Raw genomic sequence first — 23332 nt, forward strand, 5'->3', positions numbered from 1 at the left:
AAAATAATATACGCGTATAGCAGTTATTTTAAAGATTCATTGAGAACAAAGAGGAGGAATATTAAATCTGAAGGAGCAGATCTAGAAAGGCGAAAGGAAGAGCCCATGGATTTTCACTAGGTAGGAAAGAGTGGCAGGACATTAGATGTAAGGTATTGGAGGTCAGAAGCAAGGCCAGGAGTACTCAAGACCAAAAAGCTGAAAAAACTTCAAGAGCTTACAATGAAGGGCCTTGAGCTGCAACCATGCAAGTCTTCTTGTGTAAACCCAAGGTCAAGCCTCAAGACCAAAGCAGTTTCCCCACACATCGGTGTGCTTTTTCCCACCTTTAAAGTCATCTTTTCTTTTGAACTATTTCCTTAAGTTATCCATCTTCTGACTACATGGAAGTGGTGTGGGCCAAGATTCTGGTAAACGTCTGGTACCGATTTGGGTACAAGAAACAACTCCAGCAACTCCGGGGAGATAAAGAGGTTCAGAGAGGCTTTAGTTCCAAGTATATCTTCAGGCTACATTATTGTTTTGTTTTTAATTCTTGTTTTTAAATGTTTCTTTGTTTATACTGTGCCAGACTTTCTGCACCAGTCTCTATCTTTAAAGAGTAAGTCATCTTCAGCGTAGAAAGTCCAGGAGAACTAGGACCATCAGGAACCATAGAACTGAAGCAGTTCATTAAGTCTTAATAACCATTAGACACAAGTGCAAATTGTATTCCTGTCATTTATTAGCTATGAGATTTGGAGATGATGTTAAACAATCTCTGCCTCTCCATCTGCAAAAGGGAATAATAATAAAAATACAACTAGTTACCTTATGTGAAGGGTTGCTCTTTTCTTTCTCATGTCCCTGGCATGCAGAAGGTACTAAGTATAAATAAGCAAGTTATCAACAGAAGTTATTATAATTAATTTTCAAGCTTCACGTAGATCCCTCTGAAATTTTTCTTATAGAAATTTTTAGGGCACCTGGTTTGCTCCACCAGTTAAGTGTCTGACTTTAGCTCAGGATCCTGGGATTGAGCCACACATAGGGCTCTGATTAGTGGGGAGTCTGCTTGTCCCTCTAGCTCTGCCCCCCTCCCTGTTCATGCTTTCTCTCAAATAGATAAAATCTTAAAAAGAGAGAGAAAGAGAAAGAAAAAGAAATTCTTTGCAACTGCAATACATCTGTGAAAATAATAGTTTTGCCTAAGTTTTACATTTTGTAAAAGTACATTTTTAAATTATTATTTAAACTTCACAACAGCATGCACTGTTTCTCATTCTGACACCCCCACAGGAAGATGATATACTTCACTGAGTCAACAGTTTTGGGAATGCTCCAAATGTGCTGGGTATACAGGGCTAGGACAAACTTAATGAGACAAAAAGCAGGCCCAGAGAAGCTTGGAATCCAAAAATTCATTTTCTTCCTTTATCATTTCTGTTCAGTCTCAACATGTAATTATGAATGCAACTTTTGTGAGGGTTCACTCTCAATGGCTATATAAGAGAGAAAGGTGTGAAAAGTTGAGGGAAGGGATGGACCATTCCCAGTCGGTTTTTTGTAATGACAATTTTATGAGATACCACTTCACCCTTACCAGATTAGCAAATATTACAGTCTCACATCAGCAAGTTTTGGCCAAGATATAGGGATTCCTACAAAGATGACAAGCATATACAATGAGTGCAGCCACATTGGGCAGCAAACTTTGTAGGACCAAGGAGAGAAGAAGATACCTGCATCTGTGGCCCAGCACTTCCATGTCTACATGTCTCTCTGGAGACCCCCAAAGATACCATATGAAGATACTTCTTGCTTCATAATAGCAGAAAAGAGTAAACTATTTCACCAGCCTGCCGTTGCAGGAAGTCACAGAAAGAGTAAAACACACAAAGGGTTCTTATATGGTAGAATCCATTATTACATTTAAAATAAATAACTGGGGGTTGCCTGGGTGGCTCAGTGGGTTAAAGCCTCTGCCTTCAGCTCAGGTCATGATCTCAGGGTCCTGGACTCAAGCCCCACATCGGGCTCTCTGCTCAGCAGGGAGCCTGCTTCTCTCTCTCTCTCTCTCTCTCAGTCTGCCTCTCTGCCTACTTGTGATCTCTCTCTCCATCAAATAAATAAATAAGAATCTTTAAAAAAAAAAAGAAAATAAATAACTGCGTCTACTTTTGAATATACCTCAAGAATAAAGAGAAAAATCTATAATTTTCTGTTTATCAGAAATATTTCATATTCAGTTTTTAACAAAATATACAAATAAACAGAAATATAGGAACATTGGAAATAACTACCTTAAGTCTTTCCATTCCTCCAAAAAAATCTTCATTTATTGGCATTGAGACCACAACGAGCTATTAAGTGCACATAAGGAAAAGTGAAATAATTTCCTTTTAAAATGACTTTAATATTTTTACATTTTGAATAATAAAATCTATTCCTGTCCCTGTACTTGTTCTCCTCTCTCTTTTATTCTCTTACATCATCATTTTCTTTCTCTCCCTTAAAGTAATACAAAGACAGAGAACCAGGAACCAAAAAAACTTTCTATGAATTTTTTCTACAAATTTGAGTTCTAGAAAAGAAGTTTTGTAGTTCTACAAAAGCACTACCAAAAAAATTACAAATTCAGTGCTTTACTGTGCATGATCTCCGAGGAGTCAGTGGATTAGAACAAGAAACATAATTACAAGCCTAATTCAAAGCCTAATTTACGTAACTTCACTTTTTCCATTGCTTTACCTCTCAACAACAGTGGAAGCGTACCTCATTGTACAAAAGTTCTATAGCACTTCAGACTTAATTACAAGTGTTAGAATAATTAGCTAGCCATTAGCACTGACCTGGCACCTTGATTTCAAACCTTCAGTAGTAAGGTATACTACTGTTGCTTCCCCTGCAGGATTTGAGGGCTGGCTCCCTCCACATTCTCCACCTGCTTGTCCGTCTTGGTTTAAATTGCTGCTGTTCTACAACATAATGTAAGATGGGGAGAGAGCAAATTATATGCACAGAATGCTCACTGATAGAGTCATAAAATGTGTGCACATAAACCAGGGTTTCTCAGTCTTGGCCCTATTAACGTTAGAAGCCAGATAATTCTATTTTTTTTTTTTAATGATGTCATCAGTTTTTTTGTGTTTGTTGTTTTTAAGATTTTATTTATTTCTTTGACAAAGAGATCACAAGTAGGCAGAGAAGCAGACTGAGAGAGAGAGAGAGAAGCAGGCTCCCTGCTGAGCAGAGAGCCCGATGTGGGTGCCCCTGAAGCCAGATAATTCTTTGTAACGGGTGGGTAGGGCTGTCCTGTGCCTTCCAAGGACAGATGGCTGTCCAGTGCCTTCTAAGATATGTAGCTGTATTTCTAACCCTGGCCACTAGATGTCACCAAAAATTCCACAAGACTGCCAAAATTCCCCAAGAGGCTGAGTAATAGTCCATTGTATGGATATACCACCTCTTATTTAGCAGTTCATCGGCTGATGGACATTTGGGTTGTTTCTTTTGGCTATTATAAATAATACCACTATAAATATTCATGTACTTGGTGTTCTGTGGGTAGCAACTACTCATTTCTCTCAGATATATGCAGAGGAAAGGAATTGCAGGACCATATGGCAAGTCTGTCAAGAACGGCCAAAAAATAAAATAAAATAAATAAAAAATAAAAATAAAAAAATAAAAAAAAAGAACGGCCAGACTTGACCAAAGTGGCTGCACCATTTTCCATTCCCACCAGTAAAGCATGAGGGTCCAATTTTGCCATATCTTTACTGATTTTTTTTTAACCGACTTTTTGAATCTAGCCATGTTAGTAGGTTTGAAGGGCTCTCATTGTGATTTTGATCAGCCATCTCCTTTTGCAACTAAAATGCTATTGGAATATAGCTATGCCCATTCTTTTACATATTGTCCAGAGCTTCCTTTTCCTGTACACTATAGACCAGAGTCGTTGCAACAGAGACCATCTGGCTTGCAAAACTTAAACTGTTTATTATCTGGCCCTTTACGGAAAATTTTTTCTGACCCCGCTAAATGATTTCCACACACACACCCTCAGTATATCACGATTAATTCTGTTCTGTTCTTTCTATTTCTTCAACGAGAGTAGTATTCTAGTAAGAAGCAACTATTAATTTTGGACATATTTTCACAATAGAGCTAAATACTTCCCTTTGCTGTGTTACACACTTACACAGGCCTTAACACCTTTAAAAAAAAAATCTGTTTCACAAGGTCAACAAGATCTTGCTGCCATAATGAATCACTGGGGAGGACAGCGTTGATTTAAGGTAGGGACAAAAAGCAAAATTATTATATGGCTATGTGATTCTTCTTAAAATACATTTAAGCAATTCGTGCTCTGATAAGTTTTCCCCAGGGTCTTATGCTGTAAGTTTAGATAGAAATTCTTCATAGGGAATATAATTAGAATTACACAGTTTAATGTCATGCTTAATAATTTCCCAGAATGCTTTGATTAGAAAATTAATCTGCCCATGTTTGTAGATGATAGAGCTGTGTAAAGAGGAACAGGAATATTCCTATTAGTGTGAGACACTTAACTAAGGTTCAATTGAAAATGTTAAATATCACTACCAGATCACACTCCCAATATTGGAAATAAATCACAAAAAAAGAATTAAGTAATTATTAAGACTCTTGTAAGATTATAATTTAATTCCTTCATACTAAAGCACAATTACATCCTAAAAACATAATTTGTTGAGTCACTTGGATAATAATTTGTCTGACAATAGCAAATAGTAACAATGTCACTCAAAGCTAAAAATGCATATAAAATAAGTTGCAAGAATTCTTTGGTGCTCAAGAGAGATTTTCAAATTTTCTTTTCCTTTTATCCATGTCTCTATCTCATTATCATTTCTGTTTTCCCCTTTTTAGCCTTAGGTGAATTGCTGGGTTCCAAACATTCTATAGAATCATGTACATAAGGATATAAGGACTGTCTTTATTGAGATCTGTCCTGAAGGCATCCATTTCGCTCACTGTTTGTTTTGTGCTCTAATCCTTTAGCTGAATCCATCTTAATACAATAGACTAAAATTTGTTTTCTCAATTTGCTGTGATTAATGTATTGATTTTTCTATTCGATCATGGAAGGGTAATTAGTTGCAATAGTTAGCAAAGTTAACATCCTTACCTATTCGCTGATGGTGTCTGAAATATCCAGAAACCAAGCTCTGCCCACACAGCATCCTGAAACTGCGACTTCTCCATTTGCTGCTCCTAAGTATAGTGTTTTCAAATTAATTTTCAAATTAATTTATCTTTTGAGGTATCATTGACATATAACATTATATTAGTTTCAGATATACAACATAAAGATATTTGTATATACTGTGAAATGTTCATCACACTTAGTCACCATACACAGTTCCCCCCAATTTTTTTTCTTTTGATGAGTATCCTTCCTAAATATCTCTTCTCACTTATTTCTCTCATCATCTCTCTAAACATCCATTACCTGCCTTCTGCTCAGACTTTTCATTTCATTTCATTTCTTTGTGTGCCTCACCTCCGTAGTATGCCTCAGGATAGAAAGCCTGATTCAGTTCCACTTTGTGTGAACAATAAAACTACCATAGGGGTTCATGCTTACACATTACAAGCTCGCCTCAGTTTACTCATCTGTATAATAAAGAGGTTGAATTTTGTCCTCTAGATATTCCAACTCCAAGTTCTAACCTTTGTATCAAGACCTCAAGGGCTGCCACAGAAGGTGAGGGAAAAGGCATGTTTATAGGCCCTCTTCCCAGTGACATTGAAACCAACACCGCTTTTACCTGCTGTATGTATTATGGTTTAATGTGAGATTTCACATGAAACAAAAAAAGAATTGTGTAAAAAAGAAAAAAAGAATAAAAACTTTATTAAATGAAATGGGCCTATATCAGTGTTTTTCAACCTTTTATTTATTCTCATCCCCCTTTAAGAGTTATTACATTTTTCCTTATACACCCCCTTAAAATTTTAATATTTTAAATATACAATATATTTGTTTACATATATGTAAAACACTGATATGTATATATCAGTGTGTTATATATTGTAAAGTGTTTAATATATTAAAAGAGACCATCTTTTCTCCCTCCAAAAAACAATTTTCATATCTTTGGTATAGGGCATAAAAAGTGACATCAGCCTTCCCTCTATGTTCAAAATACTCTAATAACCACCTGAATAACTGAGTGACTTTGAGCTACTTACTTATTCTCTGAGAATCTTTATTTCTATTTATGAAACAGGAGAAATAATTTGCAAGCATATTATCAAGATTAATTGAGGTAACATATATGAAAGAGCTCTGGCAAAGTGCCTGGCACATATTTTATGATCAATAAGTGTTAATTTTCCTTCCCCTTGATATCCCTATTCAGTCTGACATTCTATGAAATCCCATTTGGATATTCCTCACTTGAACACCTAACAAAACTGAGCCTCTCCCAATTCCATTTCCAACTGCCAGTGTTTGCCAACACCACCGCCCTTCTTCATGATTCCAAGCAAAAATCCTGAAAGTTCTCCATGACTTTTCCTTTTCACTGATGAATTACACCCCAGTCGAGGAGATAAAGGGTGAACAGTGAGCGACACCCCAAAATCTGGGAAAGAGAAATGAAGTAAGGTTGCCTCTCTAAGAATAGAACTAATTAAATTAGCAGATAATGGGAAGTTGTTGTTGTTGATGTTGTCGTCATCTCTGGGTTAGAAGACTGACAACTTCAATGTCAAGAGTATCTTATCCATGTAAAGAAAAGTATTCATCGGGGCGCCTGGGTGGCTCAGTGGGTTAAAGCCTCTGCCTTTGGCTCGGGTCATGATCCCAGGGTCCTGGGATAGAGCCCCACGTCGGTCTCTCTGCTCAGCAGGGAGCCTGCTTTCTCCTCTCTCTCTCTGCCTGCCTCTCTGCCTACTTGTGATCGCTATCAAGTGGATAAATAAAATCTTTAAAAAAAAAAAAAAAAGAAAAGAAAGAAAAGAAAAGTATTCATCCACGGGATGCCTGGGTGCCTCAGTCAGTTAAGCAGCTGCCTTCAGCTCAGGTCATGATCTCAGCATCCTAAGATCAAGACCCCTCTGCCTCTGCCTGTCACTCTGCCTGCCTGTGCTCACTCGCTCTCAATCTCTGACAAATAAATAAATCAATAAAATCTTTAAAAAAAAAAAAAAAAGAAAAAGAAAAGTGTTCATGAAGAGTTTGGTGGTCAGAAATGGGAAGGAGAAAAAAACGACACTATCCCACAGACACCTAAAATGCAGCACAAACAGAAGTGAACTTGGCATCTTTCTCTACCTGCCTCTCACCCCGTGAGCTCACCACAGTGGATCGCAACACAGCCGACCCAGCTATCCAAGCAGAGACCTGCTTCGTTTCACAGCCAGTCTCTAAATCCTGTCGACTCTCCCTCCTCAATCCCCCCTGAAACCCATTCTCTGTCCCTGCTTCAGATCAGGCTCTGTCACTTGCCCACCCTCCCGGCTGAGTCAGCCTCCGTCTGCTTTCTCAGACTCCACTCCGATCCCTCCACGCACTCTGCAGGGCACGGCCACCACACTCTGCAAAGGTTAGCCCATCTGTACTTAAGGTGATGATGACTTTTCTTTCTGGACCAGAAGAACAGATTTGCATTGTAATAAGCACCAAATTCACTCATTTATTGTCAGTGTCAAAATGTTTCTGATTGCTTAGTACAAATAATTTCTTGGTAAACTCTGTTCCACTTCTCAGTACTATTCTATTCCTGTAATAAGGAAGCTTGATTCATAGTTCTGTACGGTTTCAATTACTTTGTATTTCCTGTCTTCATGTCCCTTGTTTTAATTTTACTGTAAAACCTCTCCCCAACTTTGCAGCTTAGACCGAGGTTGCCACCTCTCTTTCTTTCCTTTTCCAGTAAATCTTTTTCTTTACCTTAGGTTGTGTCTTCATAAATAATTTTCCAAGGTTTTCCTTTTCTTAAAGGCAAACACTGGAGTCTAATTATCATCTCACCATATGGCTTCTCTTCTCTCCTTTATTCCTCAAAACTATCACGCAGTTCTTCTGCAATTGCTATCGAAATTCATCTGACCTCCTCCCATTATATTTGTACACCTCTAAACTTACCATCTGCTGTTGTCCTTCAGCTGGTTACTAAATCCTGAATTCATTTGAAGGTCTTGCCATTTCTATAACTCTATTCCTCACCTCTCTCAGTTATAGGAGTCCCTCAACCTAATTTCCACGTCTTACTAACAGGAGGGATTGAACTTTTGTAAACAAAATAAAACATCCTTTCTTCATTTACACTGTGACAAGGAAGAGCTGTTCCTCACTCATCTCCCGGATAGTGGTCTCAAGCAAGGATGCAAAGGAAGAAACAAGGAGAGCTATGGACAGCGCTGGGAAGGCAGTTCTGGGACCCCAGGGCCCTGCTGAAGTCCTCTGGCTAGATGAACCCTCAGAGCCGTCTAGACCGGAAATTTCTTGAATGATAAAACTACAGAGCTGTGGAAACCTGTGTCAGCCCTCCATCAGATCTACATTAAACCTTAATGTTCAGGCCTGCGTATTTCTGTCCCTAATAAATCTGTCCATCTGCTTTTTGAAATTAAGTAGTACTTCTAGTTCCACCAAGCTTACTACAGTGAGGTTTCAGAGGACAGGACCTTATAATATTTCAGAATGTGACGCACATGAGCTTTCCATCTAATGAATGCATGTGATTTCTTGCATCCTGACCATGTCCTCCAAAAACATTCGTGTCTTTGAGTTCTGTCTCCATAAAGCAGCACCTGATCTGTTCTGTTGTTTTGGTTGATCGTAGATGGAGTTTTCTGTGTACCAACTTATGATGACCAGTACCACAAACTGAATTTCAGATGTAGATAAAACCTGCCTTTATATGGCAGTACGATACCGTTTTCATTTGTTTTCAAAATATTAAAATGAGAAAATGGACCCATTACCAGGGAGATGGCTTACCCATCAATGGCCCAGTGGTTTAATTCAAAATAGAGAACTTCTTATAGTAATACATTGTGTGTAAAAGCATTTTATAAACTGGAAAATACTCTAAAAATGTAATAATATTCCCTGACATGTATTGTTGCATGCTATATATGTATCATATATTCCTACTTTCAAAAATATATTTTAGGTATTTATATTATATAATAAAATATTACATATAAATAAAATACATATACATATAAATATTTTTAAGGAGTATTTAACATTAGTTTTCATTCCATGGACTATCTAATTGATGCTGTGAAGTCAGCTAAAGGCATGACAGATGGCAGGAAAACAAGATTTAGTGTTAAAACTGTGTCATAAATCATTCATAAGTGAATAATTTATTCTTCAGAGATAATCAGGGTTTGTTGGTATCACAACCTGAGGACTGATAGAAAGCACAGATTTGAAGACATGTTTGTTGCAACTGTTTCCATTGCAAGTCACAAATTCTCAACTCAAACTAGCATAAACACTGAAGGATTTTTATTTTCCTACAAAACAAAGAAAATTACTAAAGACGTTCACATTACAGAAGGAACTTGATCTCAGAACTGGCTACAAAATTCACAGAATGAAAAAACAAGATGCCTTTGTTTAAAAATCATTGAGAATTTCAAGATGACGATAGCAAAGCATGAAACCTTATGCGCTAGCCCTTCCGAGTTCAGAATCCTGTATGAGTGTGCAGGTTGTGTGCCCGTAAAGCTAGCTCTGCTAAAGAACCTCCCTTCTCGCTTTCTCCCTGACATCTCTCACATCTACTTTTCTTTCTTTCTTTTCTTTTCTTTTTTTAATGATTTCCTCATTCTCTGTCCTTCTTGGAGTGGCTTAGCCAATCACTCTTCTTCACTAATTCAAACAAATTAAGTTGAGAGAGATCTCTGATGGATCGTACCAGAGTGAAATGCCTTACTTTGCTTCGGGCAGCCAGCAGTGTGAGGTGGAATGCCACAAGGGGGATCCTGGGAGGCACAGATACATTCAAGCCATAAAGAATTGTGGAGTTCCTCATAGGGACCAATAAAATTGAAGCATATAACCAGCATAGTCATACATTCCTCAGTTCAGTTCAGTAAAGATGAACAGTCTGTAATGACAAACAAAACTCTTATGAAGATATGGAGATAACAAGACGGAATTTTACAAATTTGCCAAACACAACCTTCCTAAGAATCCTACAAAGCCCTTTTATGGACATTCCCCAGTTGCCATCACCTATTCAGGTATCCAGATTATTTTATGTCTGGGTCTTTCTTATTCAGCTTTTGAGCTATATTCCAGAATTTCCTTTATTTTTACGTGTGAGTATACTTTAACCCATGCATTACTGAAAACTTGTTGAAGATTAGAAAGAGCTCTCTACACCTTCAGGGAGAAAGGAATTATGTTTAATTTCTAGGAAGAGCTGAACAGGGAATTACAGACAAGAGAATTGATAAAAGAAAACATAAAGGTAAAATCAATGTTTTGTTTTCATTACACAGAGTAACATGGAGAATTGCCCAATCACCAGTGTAAACAGCCAGATTTCTAAAAAGCTTAAATGTTCTGAAAATTATTTAACTACCTTAATCATAAACTCTACTTTACTTTTGTCAATATGTCAATATACCTTCAGAACTAAACCTAAGAGTAGAAAACATTTTAATTATGGTAGATGATTAGCAGGTTCTTGTGTGTGCATATTTGTAAAATATAAAATATAATTGAAAATGTAAAGTTTTATGTGTCCTGATTCATGGAGCCTTGTCTTTTATCCTTTAATCTCTTTAATCCTTATTTTCTCATGGAGAAAGCATGCAAAGTGTTTAATAGACAACCTATGTTTCTCTCTCTCTCTCTCTCTCAACTCCAAGGACTCAAAGCCTTTGTAATGAATGGTCCTGGAAAAGCAGTAGTTGCAAGCTGGATTTTCACATGCATTCAGAGAAAGCTGGGATCAAACAAATAGTCTATCTGCCTTAATTACCATGTATAAGATAGGACAACAGATGTTCTCCTACATGTGGTTTGCTAATTTATTTCATTCTGTCCATTTACATGATTCATTCTGAAAATTAGTATTGAGAAATTGTAATCGAATCTTCTGATCCTCTTGGTAAACAAAATCGAATTTCTCACATTAATATGTCATCTTTCGATACCAAAACTTACAGAAAAGAACCACCACCTTACACCATGCACAGATTAAAAACCCACACCATTCTTTAGGTCCATACAAAAATGCCAAAGAGCACTCTTTCAAGAACAGCAGCAGGAAACCAAACAAATACAGCTGCTAGCACTCTATCATGTTAGACTTAACATCTGTAAAAGGTGATTTGATTTTTACTCACAAATTCTGGAAAATTCGATCACTACCCCCTCCCATATTCATATTCTCTAGAAATCTGGAAATTTGCCTACAATTATATTTAAAGCCATGATTTACATGGGACTATTTTGAAAAAAAATGAATGACTTCTACTAAATTTACTCAACATCAAGCATATTCTAGAAAGCCTTTTAGATCAGGATCCATTTTTCTATTATGTCTGACTAATACTAGTGATGTTAAAGTGCCTAGATCCATGTTAGGAGGACACTGATGTGGTTTTCCATTACATAGTATAGCTGACCATAGGATATTTAAATTGGTTTCAAATTTTAGTTTAATGTTCTTAACTGCTGTCCTGTTACTCACCTTAATTCATCTTAGTATTTTATGGTGTTAGACATTACTGTCTGCATAGTGATCATTGAAGTTTTAAATGTAGTGCCTCCCTTTGCTTTATTAATGCTGCTACTAAACTTCACTTTGTAAGGAAAAATTATCATATTATATACATATTTAGAAACAGATAACTACATTGTGGAATGATACTGCTGTATGTGGGACTTTAATTCTTATGTGGTATGTAACTTCATTGTAAGCACCCAGTGAATAAGTACTAAGTTTACCATTTTTTAATTATAAAAATGAATTAAATATGGTAATAAAAAAATCTAGGATTACAGAAGATTATAAAACACTAAGCAAAAATCTCCCATTCTTTATTCCTATTTCTATTTAGCAGAGATAACCACATTTAGCCATTTTAATTTCAAGTTCTTCTGGTCATTACCTCTATATTACTGAATATTATACTTATGCCTTGTTTTCTAAATTTATTGGTACTCAACAGTATCAACCAACTCTGTTATGAAAGAAAATTATCTTACTTTTACTCCCTCTGCTATCTCCTAAGCTCAATTTTTGCTAATCTTTTATTTCTGCTTGATTAGTTACCTTTATTTTATTTACATATATTCACACAAATATTTTTGCATTTATAAGTACATAAATGTGCTAATATGGTACATGTTTTGTCTTAATGTGGTTTTTCCTAGTTTTTATTTTCATTTTTGTTTTGCGTAATTCTCCCTCCCTCATTCAGAAACATTGCCTTTCCCCATTAACAAATGTTTACAGCCTATTAAGAATCCTTTGTTATTTCTTCATGATTGTATAAACATAAAAAACATTCATTTTGCTTAATGGATATGGAGTTTTAGCTCTGCAAGATGAAAAAGTTTTGGAGATCTGTTATATAATAATGTGAATATACTTAACACTAATAAGCAGTGTGCTTTAAAATGATTAAAATGGGTAAATTTTGTTTTATGTGTTTTTACCACAATTGAACCTTTTTTTTTTTTTAAATACATGGTTATAGGAGAGTCCAAGATGGCAGAGGAGTAGGAGACCTTAATTTCATCTGTTCCGAGGAATTCTGCAAGATAGCTATCTGAATACCTGTGCACTTAACCAGAGACCTAAGAAAAGAATAGCTGCGACTCTACAAATAGAAAATCGACCACCTCTGCAAGGTAGGAGGCTCAGAAAAGTGAATCCAAGACCATATATGAGAAGATAGACTGCAGGTGGAGAGAGCCTCCTTCAGCTGGCTACTGGCAAGTGATAAAGCAGCAGAGGACAAGATCAGAACTTTTAGAAATCTGCTCTGGTGAGTGACATCACTCAGGTTGCTAAGAGGGGACAGAACCTTAGCTGAGACAGTGTGGTCTCAGGACTCTCAGGGTCACAGGAAGACTTGGGGTGAACTGAGTAAGGCAGAGCTCCTAGGTATTCTGAATGGAGAAGCTGGCTGAAATCAGGGGGCCAAGGAGTGGACTCTTATATTGGGGTTGCCATAAACCATGAACAGCAACATAGTTGGGCCACTGGTCTCTGAGCAGGAGCCCAACAAGCAGCAGAGAGACGCCCCCCTCTTCCTCCCCTAAGAGTAGCAGCCTAGGAGTATGCTGCAGGAGTCTGCAGGGTTTGGAGAATTCAAACGGGGCCATGTACCAGAGATAGAAATACCTGGTCACAGTCTGGGTGAGCACCGAGTGCAGACAAAGCCCACTGAGACAGGAGTGATTGCTTTTCTCCAAGGGCTCATAGAGGAGTGGTGAGCTTTCAACTCTGGGGCCAGAGATTGGGAGGCCAAAATTTTCATTCTCATCCTCTAAAGCGGGGAGGAAAGCCTTCAGGGAACAAAAGCCATATAGAACAAAAGGGAGATGATTACTTAGCTTGGCCCCTGGCAAGGGCAATGAAAATCACCTGGGGCAAATACACTTGAGAATCAATGCAATTGGCCCCTCCCCCAGAAAATCAGCAAGAACATCCAACCAAGACCAAGTTTACTGATCAAAAAGAACTGCAAAACTCCAGCACTAGGGTAATATAGCACATAGAACGCATGGCTTTTTCCTCATGATTCTCTAGTCTTTCAACATTAATATTTGTTTATTTTATTTTCCTTTTTTAAAAAGTTTTCCTCTCCTTTTTGAACCAATTTCTTAATTTTTTTGTTTCAATAACAGAATTTTATTGGTCTTTTCATATGTGACATAGCTAAGAACTAAAATGCAAAATTCCATAGAGAATAATATAGGTTTTTTTCTTTCAGTTATTCAATAATCTAGGGCCAAAGCTATGTTAGAGAAAGTGGGGAGAGGTTAAGAGGGAGAAAAGAAAATAAAATCTGAAGTAAGAAAAGAAATATTAACAAGAATTGTGCAGTCCCTGTATCAGGCATCCATATACTACCACATTTGATCCTTAGAACAATTTGGTGAGATATTCATTTCTTGTATAAAGAGTCTCAAAGAAGGGAATCTGGTATTTTTAACCTATGCCCCCTTATTTTACCTCATGATGCTCCCAGGGAAAAAAAACCTATAAATATGTAATAGTAATAGTAATACTAATAGTAAGGACTACATGAAAGGAATTTTTGAAGTTCACAAGCTTTACATTTAATACCAGGGACCAATCCATCCCCTAACATAGTTATAATTCTAGTCAACATTAAGGTTTTTTTTTTAAGTTTTTTATTTCTTTTCAGCGTAATAGTATTCATTGTTTTTGCACCACACCCAGTGCTCCATGCAATCCGTGCCCTCCATATTACCCACTACCTGGTTCCCCCAACCTCCCACACCCCCCGCTTCAAAACCCTCAGGTTGTTTTTCAGAGTCCATAGTCTCTCATGGTTCACATCCCCTTCCAATTTCCCTCAACTCCCTTCTCCTCTCCATCTCCCCTTGTCCTCCATGCTATTTGTTATGCTCCACAAATAAGTGAAACCATATGATAACTGACTCTCTCTGCTTGACTTATTTCACTCAGCATAATCTCTTCCAGTCCTGCTACAAAAGTTGGGTATTCATCCTTTCTGATGGAGGCATAATACTCCATAGTGTATATGGACCACATCTTCCTTATCCATTCATCCGTTGAAGGGCATCTTTGTTCTTTCCACAGTTTGGCGACTGTGGCCATTGCTGCTATAAACATTGGGGTACAGATGACCCTTCTTTTCACGACATCTGTATCTTTGGGGTAAATACCCAGTAGTACAATTGCAGGGCCATAGGGTAGCTCTATTTTTAATTTCTTAAGGAATCTTCACACCATTTTCCAAAGTGGCTGCACTAACTTGCATTCCCACCAACAGTCTAAGATGGTTCCCCTTTCTCCACATCCTTTCCAACACATGTTGTTTCCTGTCTTGCTAATTTTGGCGATTCTAACTGGTGTAAGGTGGTATCTAAATGTGGTTTTTGATTTGAATCTCCCTGATGGCTAGTGATGATGAACATTTTTTTCATGTGTCTGATAGCCATTTGTATGTCTTTATTGGAGAAGTGTCTGTTCATATCTTCTGCCCATTTTTTGATATGATTATCTGTTTTGTGTGTGTTGAGTTTGAGAAGTTCTTTAGAGATCCTGGATATCAACCTTTTGTCTGTACTGTCATTTGCAAATATCTTCTCCCATTCCGTGGGTTGTCTCTTTGTTTTGTTGACAGTTTCCTTTGCTGTGCAGAAGCTTTTGATCTTGATGAAGTCCCAAAGTTCATTTTCGCTTTTGTTTCCTTTGCCTTTGGAGACATATCTTGAAAGAAGTTGCTGTGGCTGATATCGAAGAGTTTACTGCGTATGTTCTTCTCTAGGATTCTGATGGATTCCTGTCTCATGTTGAGGTCTTTTATCCATTTTGAGTTTATCTTTGTGTATGGTGTAAGAGAATGGTTGAGTTTCATTCTTCTACATATAGCTGTCCAGTTTTCCCAGCACCATTTATTGAAGAGACTGTCTTTTTTCCACTGTATATTTTTTCCTGTTTTGTCAAAGATTATTTGACCATAGAGTTGAAGGTCCATATCTGGGCTCTCTACTCTGTTCTACTGTCTATGTGTCTGTTTTTATGCCAGTACCATGCTGTCTTGGTAATCACAGGTTTGTAGTAAAGCTTGAAATCAGGTAACGTGATGCCCCCCGTTTTATTTTTGTTTTTCAACATTTCCTTAGCGATTTGGGGTCTCTTCTGATTTCATACAAATTTTTGGATTATTTGCTCCAGCTCTTTGAAGAATACTGGTGGAATTTTGATCGGAATGGCATTAAAAGTATAGATTGCTCTAAGCAGTATAGACATTTTAACAATGTTTATTCTTCCAATCCAAGAGCATGGAATGGTCTTCCATCTTTTTGTGTCTTCTTCAATTTCTTTCATGAGTGTTCTGTAGTTCCTCGAGTACAGATCCTTTACCTCTTTGGTTAGGTTTATTCCCAGGTATCTTATGGTTCTTGGTGCTATAGTAAATGGAATCAATTCTCTAATTTCCCTTTCTGTATTTTCATTGTTAGTGTATAAGAAAGCCACTGATTTCTGTACATTAACTTTGTATCCTGCCACGTCCTGCAGCTCAGGACAAGAGGTCTGTAAACTGCAAGAGTAGAAACATTAGATTGGCGGCACGCCTATCCACAGAGACCTAGAAGGCCACAAAGGACTGGCATGGTATATTCAGGGTGCTAAATGAGAAAAATATGGAGCCAAGAAATAGTTTATCCAGTTCAGATGTCATTCAAAATAGAAGAAATGATAAAAATCTTCCATAACAAATAGTAACTTAAGGAATTTGAGATCACCAAACCAGCCCTACAAGAAATGTTAAAAGGGAACTTCCAAGCAAAGAGAGAGCTTGAAAGTAACCTAGACCAGAAAGGAATAGAGATGATATACAGTAACAGTCACTTTACAGGTAATACTATGATACTAAATTCATATCTTTCAATAGTTACTCTGAATGTAAATGGGATAAATGCCCCAATCAAAAGACACAGGGTTGGATATCCGCAGATGGGATAAAAAAGCAAGATCCATTGATATGTTGTCTGCAAGAGACTCATTTTAGACCCAGAAAAATATCCAGATTGAAAGTAAGGGATGTAAAACCATTTATTATGCTAATCAACATAAAAAAAAGCTGGGGTGTCAATCCTTATGTCCTATACCCAAATTAGTTTTTTTAATTTTATTAACATATAATGTATTATTTGCCCCAGGGGTACAGGTCTGTGAATGGTCAGGCTTACACACTTCACAGCACTCACCATATCACATACCCTCCCCAATGTCCATAACCTAACCACTCTCTCCATAACCCAAATTGAATTTTAAACCAAAGACTATAATAAAAAATGAAGAAGGGGACGCCTGGGTGGCACAGTGGGTTAAGCCTCTGCATTCGGCTCAGGTATTGACCTCAGGGTCCTGGGATGGAGCCCCGCATCTGACTCTCTGCTCAGCAGGGAGCCTGCTTCCCCCTCTCTCTTTGCCTGCCTCTCTGTTGCTCTCTCTGTCAAATAAATAAATAAAATCTTTTTTAAAAAGATTTTATTTATTTTATTTATTTGAGAGAGAGAGCAACAGAGAGCACAAGTAGGGTGAGGGGCAGAGGGAGAAGCAAGCTCCCCGCTGTGCAGGAAGCCTGATTTGGGACTTGATCCTGGGACTCCAGGATCATGACCTGAGACAAAGGCAGATGCCCAACCAACCGAGCCACCCAGGTGCCCAAATAAATAAAATCTTAAAAAAAAAAAAAATGAAGAAGGACACTATATCATAACTAAAAGGTCTATCCAACAAAAATATCTAACAATTTTAAATACTTATGTCCTTAACATGGGAGAAACCAATTATATAAGCCAATTAATAATAACCAAAGAAACACATTGATAATAATACAATAATAGTAAGGAATTTTAATACCGCCTTCACTGCAATGGACAGATCACCTAAGCTGAAGATCAATAAAGACATAAGAGATTTGAATGACACACTTGACCAGATGGACATCGCAGCTATATTCAGAAATTCCATTCTAAAGCAACAGAATACACATTCTTCTTGAGTGCACATGGAATATCCCCCAGAATAAATCACATACTGGGTCACAAATTGGGTCTCAAATGGTACCAAAAGATTAGAATCATTGCCTGCATAATTTCAGACCATAATGCTTTGAAACTGGAACTCAATCACAAGAGGAAATTTGGAAAGAACGCAACTACATGGGGGCTAAAGAGCATCTTACTAAAGAATGAATGGGTCAACTAGGAAATTAAAGAATTTTTAAAAATTCATGGAAACAAATGAAAATCAAAATGCAACTATTCAAAACCTCTGGGATGCAGGAAAGGCAGTCCTAAGATGGAAGTATACAGCAATACAAGATTTTCTCAAGAACAAGAAAGGTATCAAATACATAATCTAACCTTATACCTAAAGAAGCTGGAGAAAGAATAGCAAATAAAGCCTAAACACAGCAGAAGAAGAGAAATGATCAAGATTAGAACAGAAATCAATGAAACAGAAACAAATGAACAAACAAAAAACCATATAGAAGTAGATCAACAATACTAGGAGCTGGTTCTTTGAAAGAATTAATATGATTGATAAACCCCTAGCCAGGCTTATCAAAAAGAAAAGAGAAAGAATACAAGAAAATAAAATCATGAATGAAAGAGGAGAGTTCACAACCAACACCAAAGAAATACAATTATATGGAACCAAAGGAGACCCCAAATTGCTAAGGAAATGTTGGGGAAAAAAAAACTGGGTGCATAATGTTGCCTAATTTCAAGCAAGCTTTACTATGAACCTGTGATCACCAAACCAGCATGATACTGGCACAAAAACAGACACATAGACAAATGGAACAGAGTAGAAAGTCCAGATATGGACCTGCAACCCTATGGTCAGATAGTCTTCGACAAAGCAGGAAAAAATATCCAGTGGAAAAAAGACAGTCTCTTCAATAAATGATGCTGGAAAAATTGGACAGCTATGTATAGAAGAATGAAACTTGATCATTCCCTCAAACCATACACACAGATAAACTTGAAATGGATGAAAGACGTCAACGTGAGAAAGGAATCTATCAAAATCCTAGAGGAGAACATAGGCAGTAACCTCTTTGACATGGGCCACAGCAACCTATTTGAAGACACGTCTCCAATGACAAAGGAAACAAAAGCAAAAATGAACTTTTGGGACTCCATCAAGATAAAAAGCTTCTGCACAGCAAAGGAAACAGTCTGTAAAACAGAGAGGCAACCCAGGGAATGGGAGAAGATATTTGCAAATGACACTACAGACAAAGGGCTGATATCCAAGATTTATAAAGAACTCCTCCAACTCAACACACACAAAACAGATAATCACATCAAAAAATGGGCAGAAGAGGAGTGCCTGGGTGGCTTGGTGTGTTAAAGCCTCTGCCTTCAGCTCAGGTCATGATCCCAGGGTCCTGGGATCGAGCCCCACACTGGGGGGGCTGGTCTCTGCTTAGTGGAGAGGCTGATGCCCCCCTCTCTCTGCCTGCCTCTCTGCCTACTACTTGTGATCACTGTCAAATAAATAAATAAAATCTTTTTTAAAAAATGGGCAGAAGACATGAACAGACACTTTTCCAAAGAAGAAATACAAATGGCTAACATACACATGAAAAAATGTTCATCACCATTAGCCATCAGGGAAATTCAAATCAAAACCACATTGAGATATCATCTTATACTAGGTAGAATGGCCAAAATCAACAAGACAGGAAACAACAAGTGTTGGAGAGGATATGGAGAAAGGGGAACCCTCTTACGCTGTTGGTGGGAATGTAAGTTGGTGCAGCCACTTTGGAAAATGGTGTGGAGATTCCTTAAAATATTAAAAATAGAGCTACCCTATGGCCCTGCAATTGTACTACTGGGTATTTACCACAATGATACAGATGTAGTGAAAAGAAGGGCCATCTGAACCTCAATGTTCATAGCAGCAATAGCCACAGTTGACAAACTGTGGAAAGAGCTGAGATGCCCTTCAACAGACAAGTGGATAAAGAAGATATGGTCCATATATGCAGTATTATGCCTCCATCAGAAAGAATGAATACCCAACATTTGTATCAACACGGATGGGACTGGAGGAGATTATGCTGAGTGAAATAAGTCAAGCAGAGAGTCAATTATCATATGGTTTCACTTATTTGTGGAGCATAGGGAATAGCATGGTGGACATTGGGAGAAGGAGAGGAGAAGTGAGTTGGGGCAAATCAGAGGGGGAGACAAACCATGAGAGACTGTGAACACTGAGAAACAAACTGAGGGTTTTGTAGGGAAAGGTGGTGGGAGTGGGTGAGCCTGGTGGGTGGGTATTACGGAGGGCACATATTGCATGGAGCACTGCGTGTGGTGCATAAAAAATGTATCTTGGAACACTGAAAAAAAATTTTAAAAATTTTTAAAGAGAACATATTATGAGAAACTATATGCCAACAAATTAGGCAATTTGGAAGAAATGGATGCATTCCTAGAGATGTATAAACTACCAAAACTGAACCAGGAGGAAATAGAAACCATAACCAGCAAGGAAATTGAAGCGGTAATAAAAAAATCTCCCAATAAACAAGAGCCCAGGGCTGGATGGATTACCAGGGAAACTCTACCAAACATTTAAGAAGAATTAATATTTATCTTTCTGAAGCTGTTTCAAAAAATAGAAATGGAAGGAAAACTTCCAAGCTCATTCTATGAGGCTAGCATTACCTTGATCCCCAAACTAGAAAAAGACCCCATCAATAAGGGTAATTATAGACCAATATCCTTGAAGAACACGGGTACAGAAATTCTCACCAAGTATTAGCCATGGGATCCAGTTGTATGTTAAAAGGATTATTCACTATGACCAAATGGGATTTTTTCCAGGGCTGCAAGGGTGGTTCAACATCTGCAAATCTACCAAAATGATACATCATATTAATAAAAGAAAGAACAAAAACTATATGATCCTCTCAATGGATGCAGGAAAAACATTTGGCAAAGTACAGCATCCTTTCTTGATTATTCTTGATTATAACTCCTCACAGTGTAGGGATAGAGGGAACATACCTCAATATCATAAAATCCATATATGAAAATTGCACAGCAAATATAATTCTTAATGGGGAAATACTGAGACCTTTTCTCTAAGGCCAGGAACATGACGGGGATGTCCACCACCATCACCACAGCTATTCAACATAGTACTAGAAGTTCTAGTTTCAGCAAACAGAAAACAAAAAGAAATAAAAGGCATCTTGATCAGCAAAGAAGTCAAATCTCACTCTTTGCAGATGACATGAAACTTTATGTGGAAAACCCAAAAGACACCTCTCCCAATTTGCTAGAACTCATACAGGAATTCAGCAAAGTGGCAAGATATAAAATCAATGCACAGAAATCAGCTGCATTTCTATACAACAATGAGACAAAAGAAAGAGAAATTAGGAAATCAACCCTATTTACAATGGCATCCCAAACCATAAGATACCTAGGAATAAATCTAACGAAAGAGGCAGAGGATCTGCACTCTGAAAACTACAGAATAGTCATGGAAGAAATTGAGGAAGACACAAAGAGATGGAAAAACATTCCATGCTCATGGATCAGAAGAACAAATATTGTGAAAAAGTCTATGCTACCTAGAGAATCCTACACATTTAAACAGTCCCTATCAAAATACCATCAAGTTTTTTCAAAGAAATGGGACAAATAGTTCTAAAATTTGTATGGAATGAGGAAAAGTCCCCAAACATCCAAAGGAATGTTGAAAAATAAAACCAAAGCTGACAGCATCATAATTCCAGACTTCAAGCTCTATTACAAAGCTGTGATCATCAAAACAGTATGGTACTGGCACAAAAACAAATACATAGATCAATGCAATAGACTAGAGATCCCAGAAATGGATCCTTAACTCTATGGTCAGCTAATCTTCAACAAAGCAGGGAAGAATATCCAACAGGAAAAAAAACAGTCTCTTCAACAAATGTTTCTGGAAAAACTGGGCAGACACATGCAGAAGAATCAAACTACATCATTCCCTTATACCACAGACACAAATAAACTCCAAAAGGATAAAAGACCTAAATGTAAGACAGGAATCCATCAAAATCCTTGAGGAGAACACAGGTAGCAACCTTTTTGACCTTGGCCACAGCAACTTCTTGCTAGACACAACTCCAAAGGCAAGGGAAACAAAGGCAAAAATGAATATTGGGACTTCATCAAGATTAAAATCTTTTGCACAGTGAAGGAAACAGTCAACAAAACCAAAAGACAACCAACAGAATGGGAGAAGATATTTGCAAATGACATATCAGATAAAGGGCTAGTATCCAAAATCTATAAAGAAGTTATCAAACTCAAATAATCCAATCAGGAAATGAACAGACATTTCTGCAAAGATGACATCCAAATGGCCAACAGACAAATGTAAGAGTGCTCAACACCACTCAGCATCAGGGAAATACAAATCAAAACCTCAATGAGATATTACTTTACACCAGTCAGAACGGCTAAAATTAACAAGTCAGAAAATGACAGTCGTTGACAAGGATGCAGAGAAGGGGGGACCCTCCTGCACTGTTGGTGGGAATGTAAGCTGGTGCAGCCACTCTGGAAAACAGTATAGAGTTTCCTCAAAAGTTGAAAATAGAGCTACCCTATGACCCAGCAATGGCACTACTGGGTATGTACCCCAAAGACACAAATGTTGTGATCTGAAGGGGCAGCTGCATCCCAGTGTTTATAGCAGCAATGTCCACAATAGCCAAACTATGGAAAGAGCCTAGATGTCCATCAACAGATGAATGGATAAAGAAGATGTGGTCTATATATACATAATGGAATATTATGCAGACATCAAAAAATGAAATCTTGCCATTTGCAATGTCATGGGTACAAGTAGAGGATATTATGCTAAGCAAATAAGTCAGTCAAAAGAAGACAATTATCATATAATCTCACTGATATGTGGTATTTAAGAAACAAAACAGAGGATCATAGGGGAAGAGAAGAAAAAACGAAACAAGATGAAACCCGAGAGGGAAAAAAAAACATAAGAGACTCTTAATCATAGGAAACAAACTGAGGGTTGCTGGAAGGGAGCGATATGGAGGGATGGGTAACTGGGCAATAGACATTAAGGAGGGCATGTGATGTAATAAGCACTGGGTATTATATAAGACTGATGAATCACAGGCCTATACCTCTGAAACCAATAATACATTATATGTCGATTATTTGAATTTAAATTTTTAAATGTTTAAACATAAATAAATAAATAAATCCATGATTATATAATCACACACATATGTTTACATACAGGAAGTCTTCATTTTGCCTAGTTCCTACATAAAGGAACTTCACTTACCACAGTTCAGTTAAATAATACCAGTACCCCAATAACATGGTTCAAATTTCAGTTACCACAACTTATTAGCTGTGAATAATTGCACAAAGTACAAACTTCATCTCTAGCTTGTCACTCTCCAAATCACCATGTAAAAAACAAATATACATCATGATCAGTGACCAATCCCATCCCTTCTTTCAAAATCTGTTGCTGATTGGTCCCTTCTTTCAAAATCTATTGCAGATTGACTTGCACTTTTTAAATTGAGGTAA

Source organism: Mustela nivalis, assembly GCF_964662115.1.
Source record: "Mustela nivalis genome assembly, chromosome: 15".
Lineage (NCBI taxonomy): Eukaryota > Metazoa > Chordata > Mammalia > Carnivora > Mustelidae > Mustela > Mustela nivalis.